The sequence below is a fragment of the Oxyura jamaicensis genome, chromosome 7 (genome assembly GCF_011077185.1).
Source record: "Oxyura jamaicensis isolate SHBP4307 breed ruddy duck chromosome 7, BPBGC_Ojam_1.0, whole genome shotgun sequence".
Taxonomy (NCBI): domain Eukaryota; kingdom Metazoa; phylum Chordata; class Aves; order Anseriformes; family Anatidae; genus Oxyura; species Oxyura jamaicensis.
Window position 1 is genome coordinate 22,828,928 of NC_048899.1, and position 13,897 is coordinate 22,842,824.

General features: G+C 39.1%; 1 protein-coding gene across 6 annotated transcripts in view; it reads left to right on the top strand.

Annotated features, from left to right (window-relative positions):
- The first annotated feature begins 720 nt into the window (after positions 1-720).
- Positions 721-13,897, top strand: part of ITGB6 (integrin subunit beta 6) — a 54,131-nt gene continuing 40,954 nt past the window's right edge. For 3 of the 6 annotated variants that reach the window (XR_004752462.1, XR_004752463.1, XM_035331952.1), the window contains exon 1: positions 721-979. The gene's annotated coding sequence lies outside the window, so the exon portion shown is untranslated. Of the gene's footprint in view, positions 980-5,196; positions 5,958-13,897 lie in introns of those variants that run through there. The other 3 variants (XM_035331945.1, XM_035331951.1, XM_035331947.1) reach the window with 2 other exon arrangements.

The following is a 13,897-nucleotide window of genomic DNA, read 5'->3' on the forward strand; positions in this document are numbered from 1 at the left end:
AAAGTTAGGCTGTGATGCATGTTTGCTGCTGAATTTTAAGAACCAAAGTGTCTTCAGTTAGACAAGTTTTTTGTTTGTTTGTTTTTTTCCCTCCCCTCAGACAACACTTCTAAACAAACTGATTCATGTAGCTGACTGCATGGATCTCAGGAGAACTTGCTTAAAAGAACAGAGAAAGACAAAGGAATTACCATCACTTAACTAGGTTACTCCTCACAATGACTGAGAAACAATCAGACTGTAGTCTGAGAGCCACAGTGAAAAACTACATGACTAATTTTTATTTGCATGGTCTAACTGGTAGGAGGAAGGAGGATGCAGCCACAATAGTCAATTTATCGGAAGAACAATGTAGTCATTCAATGGGGCATTATTCTGAACTGATTTAAATGACAGTAGAGCAGCCCACGCTTGACTTAAGAAATCATAAGTCTTTCAAATTCCGTATCTAATAATCAAATTTTACCACTGACTTATTTGTTGACAGAAATTACTTATAGCTAATATGTTCCTGTTGCAGACCCTGAGGACTCTTTGTTTATGCTAAACGTGAATGTATTCTAGCACATGAATTACTATCCTCCTGCTTGTTTCTTGGGCGCCTCCAGAATAAGTAATACATTGGCATAACTTTGCCATTTGTCAGCCAGCAGTCTGGTAGCACATTTGCTCGTCAATCTAATTTTAACCTTTTCTCATATGAGCACTTGGTACTTCATGTAAATCAACCAGACAGTCTGTCATTTGATAGGACACTATCTTCATAGTCTTCTAAACTATGTGCTCTATCATATGTGTTCATTTTTAAGTAGCAGAGGAAAATTAAAACTAATATATTACTTCTGGTTTCTTAATACCAGAATGCCAGGAATCTCTTTATTACCACAATAGAGATAAATGATACGTCTAGCAGAGTTTTTTGACAATGGGCATGGTAATGCATTCAGCTCTTTCTGAATTGGAAGGTCTGTCCTGAATGGTAAGTAGTGCAATGTGTGGCTAAAGGCTTCATAGCACATAGAGTAGGTCTGTTCCTATTATCGCTGTAATTTGCAGCTAGGAATAAAAAACATACATTCAACTGATTAGTGAAAAATATATGTATAAATAATTACATTATGGTTCCGGTAAGTTTCTTGTTAAAATACTGAAGCTGACTCTGAGAAGGAGAACATAATTCATTCCTAAATATAGGTAAGTTTGTCAATGTTCATTTATTTTGATAATTTGTGTAAATAACATGAAAGGCTTACTGGTATGTCCTCTACTTTGTGAGGTTTTTCAGAAATTGATTTGGCTATGAAATAGTATGTTTGAAGTTACACTTTTAGCTGTTTTCTCAGGGTTGCTGTAACTATGCATCACTTCAATATCTTTTATTTTTTTAAACATGAAATGAAGAAGGTCATAGTCCATTTATACAGCCTAAACACATTCTGTTTTTTTTCAGCTTTTTTTACTGCATGAAGAATGTTTTTAAGATGAAATTTTAAAGTGGTACGGAAATGATCTCCAACTTCTGCTAAAAAATCAGTCCCATACAATACTTGTAATCATTCACTAAATAGTACAATAATTAACTGTTTCAGTAATTATGAAAACTAGAGTTTGACTGATCTATATTTTCCTTGTTAATACTTTGAGACTATTAAAGCTGCATTGCATTTCACTCAGGCTTGTGATAGATAAAATAAAACTACTTATTTTTAATACTAGATTCTGTTCCAATGATTTATGACATTGTACTTGGTCCGGGGCAGACAAGGAAGCGTGCCTGCATTTTTCCCCAGCACAGTATTTAGTAGTCCCTTTACCAAAGAGCAGAAGTGAAGCTCATTGACTCCTGTAACATCACAAATGCACCTCCTCAGTCCATTTTTTGCTGTGCTGCTGTTTACTTACAGACTTGATCATGCTTTCAGTCCATCCTTACTGCCATGCTTCCTTTCTAGCAACTTCTGTACATGGTATGCACCCCTTTATTGCTGTGGAATTCTCACCTCTGTTATGTCCCTGCTGAATGAGTTAAAATTAATTTCATTTCTTATTAAATTAATTGTATTAATATTATAAATAATTATATTTGTACAATCTCTACCACAAAGATCTGCTTCTGACTGAGGTTGTAGTGTAATAGAAGTAATAACATATGAATTGCTTCCACTACCAGCTTCACTATCTTTTTTAATCTACAAATCAAGTGCAGGCAATATTTGTTGATCAAGATCTAAAGTTATATATGACTTCATTTAACACAAAAATTGCAGAAAGTGCTAGCCACTGATTGATTAAGTATCTTCAGGAACACAGGCCTGACCATTTATATTCAATAAATAAATACACATCAGCAAGAATTTGTCCCAGAAAATGGTCAGGTAATTCTGTTACTTAATTTTGCATAGTGAAGTTACACGTGAGTTTATCTTCCATGCTCTGATGAAGTTTTCACATGGGAGTTTGTTGGTCTTCCAGATCTAGATCTTTTGGGGCCAGTCATCTGCAGTTTCAGCTCTCAGGGATGTATGTAGGCAAATTCAATATGGTTAGTGAGGTAGACTGTCACAAGCAGTGACAGCATTTGATTTCACTGAGCTTGTCAAAAGTAATTTTAGATGTAATTTGTTCACTGTATATGAGATCCTCTGTTTTGCCACCATTGATCTTACAGTTGTGAGGTTTACCTAGTTCAGGGTAGTGCACAGAACTAATAAATGTTTTCTCTGAGGAAAAACAGTGAATTTCTGGGGATGTAGGGGATGCATTATAACACAGGAAAAGTATTTTCTGGTCTTACTTATTGTTTGTGCATTGGAGCACACATCTTTTTATATCATTCAAAAAAAAAAAAAAAAAAAAAAAAAAACACCCTTAAATGCATTTTCAGGTGCTGCTAGTGAGACGGCTTTAAAAATGTCTTTGTCCCCAAGCCATTAATCATACAGATTCTGCTACTGTCCATTGGTTTCTTAATCTTGATTCAGTCCCTCTTGTTAGATGACAAGTCTAGGTATCAAGAGTCTAAATTTGGCTCACTTCATTGTTTACATAATGTTTCCTCAAAAAAAAAAATAAAATAAAATAAAAATGCAAGCCATATGAGGGACAAAGAAAGCTCAGTTATTACTTGCAGCAACCTCTGTATTGAATTGGTGCAAAAAAGGTAAGCACCACAACAATGTACTGTCAACCTGAGTTGCAGGTATTTAGGTTATGGTATTCCCCATATGGAAACTAAGGAGAATGGGAATATTCTGTCCTCCCTAGCGTGTCTGGCACCCTGACTTGTTTGGGTTTGTATACCTATCCTCCTCAAATCACCAGATTAAAAAAATAATAATAAAGAAAGTGAAGAAAAATAATGTACTAAAAATGTAGCTAAACTAGTGAAATGAGGACTTGAGGTGTTTCGCGTAGTTTACGCTTATTTAAGTAAATAAAAATACCAAAAATAAAGAACATCACCACCCCAGCTCTAATGAACTACATGATACAATTATAATTGAAAGTCATTCTTTAGGCATTTAAATTCTGTTTTCAAGGGCACTTAACAGTATTCCCTAATGTGCCACTCCCGAAGTATCACACTGATAGTAAGAGCCCAGGAAAAGGGCCTTTATGATTTGTATTATATAAATATGTATAAACACAGAGCTCGGCTGGTGGGTTTGTGTGACACCACGGCAGACGCCATGCGCTGCAGCCATGTTGTGTCTCAGCGGCCTGCTCCGGCTGGGCCCAGCTTCCTTCATCCCATGCGTTCTGGTCACTGCGAGCAGCTCTCGAGTTTGGTGTGTGGTGGGCCTGCTCGGTGACCCTATGCACCAGGCACAGCTTGCCAAGGTGTGCTAGTGACTTGTCTCTGACTAACTATGGCTAAAAGCCAGAAATGGGGTGAGCAGGGAAGTGCCTCTCACCACCTTGCTCGGCATACATGATCTCCAGACAGTTCTGGCCTCCAAGTCAGCTGCCAATTTACAACTCTAGGCCCTAATTAGCTCCCAGGGATGTATCAATAAAAAGCCACAATTCAGGTTTATAGGTGGCAACGAGTGTTACTGTTCCTCCTCAGCAAAATTTATTCTCTGACAGTTTTTCCATCCAGTCCTAAGGCACTTTTCTCTTATAGTGTAACTTACTGCTCTGACCTCACTGCTGCTACTGTCAACTCCATTTTGGGTCCATGCACGGTTCCCTGAAGCTTTCCTGCCTGCTGTTTGTTCCCGTCCTCCCTTTCCCCTGAACCACCTCCACAGACTGAATGGTCTCAGAGGAAATGGCCTACCACCCCTCTCCTTTCACACCCCGGCATGGGCTGTACTGAATGCAAAGCCATCTCGGGCCCAAGGCAAGTTTCTGTCAAAAAGCAGATGCAGGTGTAGGCAATACTGGTACTGAAGTAACCTCCAGCAGGCCCCACAGGTTGCAGCAGGGAGAGAGTCAGCTTGGGCCCGTTTTCTCCCCACCTGTGGGCATCAGCTGAAAGGGCTGTGCACAAGGCAGAGTGAGGTAGTTGTTAAATTTCTACTTGGGCCTGGCAGAGAGGGGTTTGGCTTTATTTAGTACAGTGGATAGGAAGAAGCAGCAATAGCGTCAACACCATGACTGCTGGTGGTGAGAGGTCTCCAGCTGGGGCCTAGGCCTGTGGTGGAGTTCTGGGGTCCGCTGCCCCTGCAGTGGGCGGCCTGGTGTGGTGAGGGGGGCAGTGGCTGTTGTCCCTGCTGGGCCACCTCAGGGTGCCCTGGGTGCAGCAGTCCCCAGCCCTGTTACATGTATTGTCCCCTGCTTGATCTTTCACTCCTGCTTTTCCAATTCTCCTCCATGTGCTCCCAGAAGAGAGCCTGACCTCACCCTGCTTACTTTCTGTTTGCTTTTCCCTCTTCATCGCAGTGTTGCCCAAGCTCTTCATCCCCTGCCCAGAAAAATAAGACTGGAGTTCTTTTGTTCCGTGTGCCCACTTAGTGTGTTAGAAGAGAGATAAGGTGATTGTTCTTCTATGTTGTGATCTGTTCGGTGCTGATGCTTTCTTGCTCATATCCTAAGGTAATTCTGCCTCAGTGCTTTTTCTGATTTTGTCTGGGGTTTGTCTGGGTTTCTTTTGTGCGTCCCAAACTAAGCACGTTCTGCTAATCTGGTCAAAGAACCTAAATTTTGTTCCGTTAAAATGAACGTATGGTGTAATGGGAAAAAGCACCTTCAGAAACCACAAGTGACATGATCAGAAGGAGGCAGAAGCACTGAATTTACAGGAATAGAGTAGATTAAGATTATAGCAAATAAAAGCCCTTAAAAATCAGAATGGCCTTAACATCAGTCTCTAATGGATTAATTATTCCAGAGAGATTGTGCTGTGTATCCCTGTGCTACCAGGTCTTTTATTTCTTCCCCCTGGAGAGAGGCAAGAAAGTGGTTGCTTAAATCACTATTGACATACAGCATATGAATTCCAGTTTTGATTTTATGAACAGCCTCTATCATCATGTCTTCTGTGGACTGTCTCATGCTCATTGTGCTGTGGGGTTAGACACACTGTCACCATCCCTATAAATAGCCTGCTTGGTTATAAAGGACTAGTAGTATTTCCTCTGGGAAGAATAGGACTTTTGACTGGTGGCATTTTAGGCCAGTTCTCTTTAAGCCTCCTAGAGGAGATAGGGTTTGGACAGTGAGAAACCTGCTACAGAAAGCCAATAATCAAGGTATTAATTGTTGAAGTGCAGGCACCCAGTGAGTGTGGAGGGTCCACAAAGAAAATTGAAGTTAGGAGGAGTAGGACAGTGGTGTGCTTTTAAAAAGAAAGGTCAGCCACAGGGCTGGTAAGGAGCAAGAAAGCTGCCATGCAGACAAAGAGAAGCTCCCTGTGATACAGCGGGAAGCAGAGCTGCTGCTCAAGACTATTGCAGCGTTGGATAGGTTTGCTCCACGCCCTAAAAATGCTCAAGTGTATTGGAGAATGGGAGGTAAGCTAACATTGTTTTCTGTATCTTAATTTTTGGAACAAAGTAGGAGGTAATTATGTATAGAAAATGACGTGTTTCAGCTATCAACTGTTTAGCTGATAGTATGGTCTTTTCAGTATGAAAAGACACCTTCAAGCAAATACACAGCACTCTCTCAAGGTAGGTTTGGTAGGGGTGGATGCTTTTAAGCTTGTCAAGAGAAGTTCTAGAGATATAGGTCATCTGGTCTGTACAACCCTGTTTCTGTGAAGATATGTGCTGGAGACACCAAAGAGAGCACAGGTTCAGCTGCCTGTGCATTGAGGCAAATTCCACTGCACGCCCTGTGAGAGGTCAAATACAGCATGGTGTTGACAGATAACAAGGCTTCCTAGGTGTCTTCTCCTGGCTATTGAAAGTAACAAATGCCAAGGTATCTGGGGGTTTTCCTTACAAATCTCAAATCATCCAGAATTCAGACATCACCTTCCACAGCTTGGGAAGTTTCCAACAGTACATTTAATTGTCAGAAGAACCCTTTGTGCAAATAGTGAGTCTGTACACAAAAAGATTGCTCTGCCAAAAGGAATGAAATAGACCATTAAATTTAAGGATGACTAACTTTTTCTGAATAGTGAAGAAAACACCACACTTGCCAGTTATCTCTTCTGTGCATTTCCTCAGTTGTGGCTGAGGCCATCTGATGACTGTTTCCCTTTCACTCCCAGAGCAGTGCAGTCTGTCTGCTGTCAGCAGTTAATGAAGTCACTCGCAAGCCTCCATTCCCCGGGGAAAAGCACTTCTATGAATAGACCTGTTACTTACGTCTCTGTTTGCAATGCTTGCAGCGCTTCTTTTGCTGTGCCACCATTTCTAATGATTGTGCCATTTTTGAACAATGGCCTTTCATTGTAGAGCTACTGCTATTCAGGATGCCAAAAAAGCTCTTGCTTCTGGCACAGCTGTTAGTGCCATGTGAAGGCTTCTATGTTGTCCTCAGTGACAGACACATGTTCTGAGGTACCACAGACTTACCAAAAATGTGCAGAAAGTGAATGAATAATCTATGCGCAGCACGTATTTTCAATAATAGTCCACAGGGAATTTCATCATGAGATACTTCATCAATACATGTCCTACAATAAGGAGGAAATAAAGGTTTTTGTTTCTGAGAACAAAATATTTCCATCCTACTGAAATAGAAAGGGAAACTTGATTTGATGAGAAGTACTAGAGAACATCACACATTTGCCCAGCTGAGCTTGCATGTCTGGTTATGATTAAGTTTGTGTTTGTACAGAGTTATGGGTTGGTCTAGACAGAGGTGAGCTATAAGAGAAATGAATATATAAAGACAGATAAAGAATGATGAATCATGATAATGTATTGTCCCAAGTATGGAAATATAAGATCTTGTAACTACGACAATTTGTAGGGTCTACCAGTGAAGTCAAAGACTACTCAATGGACTTAAGTCACTATTTGTGTTTTCATGACTGAGTTGTGTGGTTGAGGTCTAACCCCAAATAATTTTAGTTGAACACCTGTCTATGAAAATTTAGCTATGAATTCCAATAAATGGTCAAAAGGAGAGGGACTGAGTAAAATAGCATTTGGTTTGAACATTGCTTATTCTTTCTTTGGGAGATATGGGAGACATTTTTTTAAAAAAGGTCTTTTTTTTATATCCACTTTTATTTTTACTTTTTAAATTTTTTTACTGGACTTATTCTTAACAGGCTCCCCCAACATCAAGTTGTTAAAATTCTAGTTCTCAGAGAGTTATGATAAGCTCTTCTGTAAAGTGCAGCTGTCGATTTCTCTGCATCATGAATGTCGGAATTGTTCCTACATGAGCAGAGTTCAAGTTGTTTTCGTATATGAACCTTTGTTCATGTTCCTCATCCTCCTACTTATATAAAACCAAAACAAAAAAAACTTGTTACCCAGACTTCTCATTTGATATTAATTCTGGGTGGCTGAATAAGTCTGTGATTCATGACCCATGTTAAAATTTAACGTCAGCCTTTAATGTGTTCAGCCTGACACATGGTGTGTCTTATAATATTGATATATCTCATCGACCTAGCAATCTGCATCAGCTTGCTGAAACATGCCACAAAAGGAAAATGATACAGTTGTCCTGATCTTCTTCTCTGTCAAAGCTTTAATTAAAACATTCACACTGTCTGCTAAGGGTTTGGGGAAACTCATAAGATGCCTGTGCAGTCATTCACAACATTTCATTTTTAAAGTTTAGGATGATAGAAATATGCCTCAGAAATCAGACTCCTGTGACCTGGTCAGCATCTCAACAGCATCCAAAACTTATCTAACTTGCTCTCTGGAATCCTGTATCTAAGAAAACACAAATTCACGCATCAGATTTTTCCCTGATGCATTTGACAAGCATTTATTTCCAGTAACAACCCAAGCAGTTGCAGTGAATTCAGCAGCGCTGCAGAGCCAGAGCAGTGCTGTTCTCACAGTGGTTGGCATCCTGCAGAGGTACAGGGCTGAGGACGGATTTCCCCTTCATTTTTTCTTTTTTTTTTTTTTTTCCATTGCTGGCACCCAGGTAGCCGGAAGGCTGTGACAAGGCAATACTCAGCCATTTGTAGGTTTGTCAGCTGGGAGGCAGAGCTTGATCAAAATGAGGTTTCATTTACTGATAGCTGCTCCTGAAATGAGACCTTACCAGACCACCTAGGAACAGCACTTGTATGATAAAGCCTACTGGCTATGTCTGCAGAGGTTTCTTATTAAGGTCATATAGAGATTGTTTTTTTCTTACCAAGCAGAACCGTCTAGAGGGTAGGACTGCGAATGCTGCTGTCATCTCCCACCCCCAGGACAGAAAACCTACTTGTAACAGTGATCCTTATCATCATTGGAAGGTGCTTCTTGCTTCCTTTGGTCCCACAGTGCCATGCTAGCATCAGTTCCTCTGATCCGGTAGCAATGGATGTTAAAAGTACAGCCAATACCTCGACTGGATGTTTAAAATCAGCTTCAGCAAGCTTTGCTCCCTCTCTAACCTTTTCCTGGCTTCTGCATTCCCTATGTATGGCCATCCTTCACCCAGGCATTTAGGCTCAGATTTGGAAATCCCCTGTTCTCAACACCAAGCTGTTATTTTTCTGGCAGAATTTACCTGCTGTCCTTGTAGAATCAGGGCATCTGTGATGACTGTGCTGTTATTCAGAGTATTAATAGAAATTATAAACAGAAAGAGGTCTCAACCACAGGTCGTCAAGGCAGGAGCTTGTGATGCTCTGTCTGAGCCTGAACTAGTTGCAAGAGAGGAGCAGCTTCTTCCAGTGAGTGATCTTCCTCAAGCAATCTTCATCTCTATAATAACAGAAGAAGCACAGTACCAGGACCATTAAGAAAACAGTATGCTATGAAGACTGTGAACTTAGAAGAATGTAAACAGAAGGGCAAGACTTGAAAGATTCATTAATATGTAAGTTCAGAAGCACTGGCTAAATCAAACGATCATTGTTCAGTACAAAAACATGGCAAATAAAACTAAGAGGTGTTTTTTGAAGAAGCAGGGAGGAGAGAAAAAGAAAAATACCACTGTAGAAGTGGTAAGAATAAATCAGATAGTAACACATGAGAACACAGATATCAGTGGAGAATGAAGGGAAAAATAGGCTTTATTATTCTATATGAGCAACCTGATGTTAAATGAGACTTGTGAAATGAATGCTTTTATCAGTAATGTGACTTTGCACTGGTACCATGAATAGCTGTTTATCAGCAGATTCCAAAAACCCAGTCACACTCTGAATAAGTAACTGCAATGTTCTTGTTTGCTTTTCTGTGGGTTTTAAACCATAAATATTGAGCAGATTACAAAAAATGAGAGAAAATGATGACATAATATGAACAGATAAAGATGTACTTTCTCCAAGCCATTGCCAGCATATTCAGTTTGCTACTGGCACTCTTTATTATATAATCTTGCTTGATATTGTTACCACGATTTGGGTAGTAGGTTGTGTACCATTGCCCTTTATCTTTAAGTTAACGTGAAACAGGAAGACGTGGGCATTTCTGGTTTTCCCTTGTGCAAGAAAGGTTAAACTACAGAACAGTATAGGAATATCCATAACTTTGAATTCCACAAAGGTAGCTGAAAAAAAATATATATAAAATTAGCATTTGTTATCTTGGATTATTAATTTTCTGGCCCAGATTTGTTCTGTATAACAGTGAACACATTATGTGCCCATCTTTGGAGCCAGTCTATTTTTGACTGTTGTCTATAGAAAATGCAGAGAAAGGGGCACCTCCTGTGTGTGAGCCCAAGACTTGTGTTTACTGTTCCCTGGAGGTTTGCTTATAACACGTTCATGGCCTGGCACGCTCCCCGGGCGTAGTCATAGCACCAGTGTACAACCTGTTTGAATTCCTCCTTGGTCTCTACTGTTCCTCTCAGACGTTCCTGAGCACAGTTATTATTCTCTGATTTAAAAGGGCATTCAGGTGCCTCTTCTAGTAACTCAGCTGTCGCTCATCCTTGGTGCTGGCTGCAGGCTGCACAGCTTCATCAGACATCAGACTGCAGCAACGGCACAGCTTCTCCTTCAAATCTGTAGACCGTCAGTGAGTGGTCGACGTTTGTTGTAGACACAGGGTGCAAATTCCCTTGGATATTAACCAATTTGGGGGAGTTTTACGGTGCTGAGTAATGTCTGTCTTATCTGTTTATGGACATGTGTGCTGTAGTTACATCCAGGCCAATAACCTTGCTAAAGCAGCATAGTGAAACAGCAGATTCTGCAGTAATGGTTGTTTTCCACAGAGTTTCTCCTGAATCAGTCTCATGAGCCAGACATCCTAAATTATAATAGCTTCAGGGTTGGTTCTTCAGGTGCTAAAGCTACCAGCATAGGCATTCCTAAAGCTTTCACTCTTCATAAATAAATCCTGTATTCCCCTCTGGGAAGAAATTATACTATTCTCTGTTAGGTTTTGTCAATAAGGCTTCCTATGCCATTTTGCAATCCATGCAGAGAACTGGATTTTTATGTATCTTCTCCTCCTATCTCACATGGCAATTGTTAGGTTGACTAATAGTATGCTCACTAACCTCTTTATCCTTATTTATGTTTTTCATATGATGACCTTACAGTAGACTCTCAAGTGTCTCGCCTGATTAGGGTGGGTAGGGTCTTGCCCTAACATAGAATCTGATCCACCAGGTCAGTAACATACGGTAAATCAAAAGTAAGAGTAATGTTGGGAAGAGTCACATCATAACTGACTGACTGTATAATGAATGACTGATAGCTATGACTCAGTGTCTGCATTTCTTTCCTGAGCACAACACTCTATTGTAGGCTGGCTTTGAATAGTTTATTTTTTTTCCCCCACATAGTTTCAGGTAATGGTTAACTCCAAACGATTAAAATACCTTCAGGAGACCTGATGAGACTTCTTACAGGTACTCAGGTTCAAAAGTGAATTCAGGCTTTTACTTTATCACTTTCTTTAAAAAAAAAAACATATTTCTCTTATCTGAAGCTATTTTAAAACTACCCCACAAATATAAAGTCATCAGTATTACTACAGCATAATTTCTAGGTGAAATGATTGTATTCCAGGCAAATGCATGCACAGTACATGCATCCATTTTTTTTTTTTTTTTAATAAAACAATAAGACATTTTAGCATCTGTGGCAATACCGTCATTTCTGAGATGAAACATGACTTTACATCAGCTTACATTGAAGGATAAAAGGTGAAAGGAGAGACCACTGTGAAGAATACAAACTGGGAAATCTGTCTGAAGGAAAAGCTACTATTACAGCGTTTCATTCCTGAAGAGGGTGTGTTAAAGTATGCAAGACAATAAAGAGTAGCAGATGTCTTAAGAATTGATGTTATGGGGAGTGTTTTAAGGCACTTATCTTTTGAGAGGACAGAGGATTTTTCACAAAAAGTAGATGAACTCCATCTGAGCAAGTGTGGTATTCATTTTCTGGAAGCAGTATTCCTGTAGTTGATATCAATATAGTATAACAGGATTACATCATGTAACAATACTACAAAATATCATATGCTGACAATATACATCTATATTTCCATGTAACCAGTAAAAGTATTGTAAGCAAGACAATAGGAGAGAAGGCTGGGGGACACTTGTAAGTAATTTCCATGCATGGTCCTGACAAGAAGGACATGATGAATGCTTGGGGGAGAGAAAGATATGATTGATGCAACACGAACAGGAAAAATAAGTATTAACATGGGTGGGAACATGAGGTGGATTGTCTCGATGTCAGGAATAAAAAGAATGTGAACAATATAATTAAAAAAGTGCAATGTCATAGAAGACAATCTGAGGTATTTGTATATAAAAACTGCATGCAGGAAAACATAGGCTAGAAGTGCAGGGCCCAGCATGACCCTGAATCTCTCAAAGATAACAAAGTATGGTTGATGACTAGTGTGTGACTGAAACACTCTTAAACTTATGTGTAGACTGTTATGAAAACTAAAAATAAAAGCAAATGTACAAAGGCATCACTCAGTAACAATGCAGAGACGGCATGGGTGGGGTGGAATTTGTCAAACTTTTGGGGCAAAGTATGGTGAATAAGGGTCTTCTGAAGGACCACAAAAGGACTCTTACATATATTTCTAATACAGATGACTTCACGCATGAAGGCGAAACTTCCAAGCATTGTCTCGTTACGGGAAATTTCGATTGAACAGAAATAGAGTATAAAGCAAATGTTACTGATAACAGCAGACTGGTTATTCCAGGGTGTGATAGCTGGCAGATTTCATCACTATGCAGTCACTGGACTAATATGAAGCTATTCTAGGTGGTCTTTGTTAGGTAGTGATGCCATAGAGCAGCTGGTTGTAGAAAATAACCTAGCTAATGTTATCCCAACTTGATTAAATTGAAAATAAGTGAAAGAATAAACATAAATAGGTCTGTTAAATGCAGTACATCAGAAGAACAATTTTTGAGAAACTAGCTAGAGTTGTCAAGTGGATGCAAGTTCCAAGTGTGAGGATTAGAATTTCTTTAATTTAAATATATACAAAAATAATAATAAATCTGCACATTCTGCTCTAAGTTAGGAATGAAGTGTGTTAACACCTTGCTGGAGAAATAATATATATATATATGTATATATATGTATATATATAGTGAGAGAAAAATATATTAAGAATGAGCAAAGAATGAAAGACATAGGGGAAGCAGCTGTATCTTGGAAACCAAGAAGTGTAGAGTGCAGTCATTTTTGTTAAGTGGCAAACAGACTTACCATCTGTAAACCAATGCACAAAGACTAAAATCTTCTTGTACCAGAAAGATGAAGGGGGGAGGTCTGGCATGTGGTAAGGATGGGGTGTTGATTAAAGATAGTGTAAATACTGCCCAAGCCAAATAATTTTGTGTTTTGTTTTGTTTTGTTTTTTCTTCTGTGAGGAGGATGGTATAGATCACAGAGGAAAATAAACAAGATGGTAAGAACCCACAGAAATAAGAACTAACACTTACAAACTTGAAAATTAAATCCAAATAACAGAGTAGGCTCATAGTGGAATGATGTCCATCATCCATCCTAAAATGCTGAAAGAAACACCACATTAAATTTCAAGTACAGGAGCAGGTTTTTCTTAAAAGACCTATCAAATCAAAGGAGAGAGAAAAGTGGAGGAAAAGCGACCTCACATCTACAGTTTCATTAGTTTGACCTTAACCATATGCAAATTGTGTATATGTTTTGCTACAAATAATAAATAAAGATGTGGATATAAAAAGGAAGAAATAGAATGAAAGCAATAAATGTTTGATTAAATATATAAGGGCTGAGAATATGTATGGAAGATACCATCTGTTCTGAAAAGGGAATTACTGGGCTATCAGAGAATACAGATTTTCAAGTATCACAGTTTCAGCTAATCTCTGAAATTATTAGTGCTTTCAT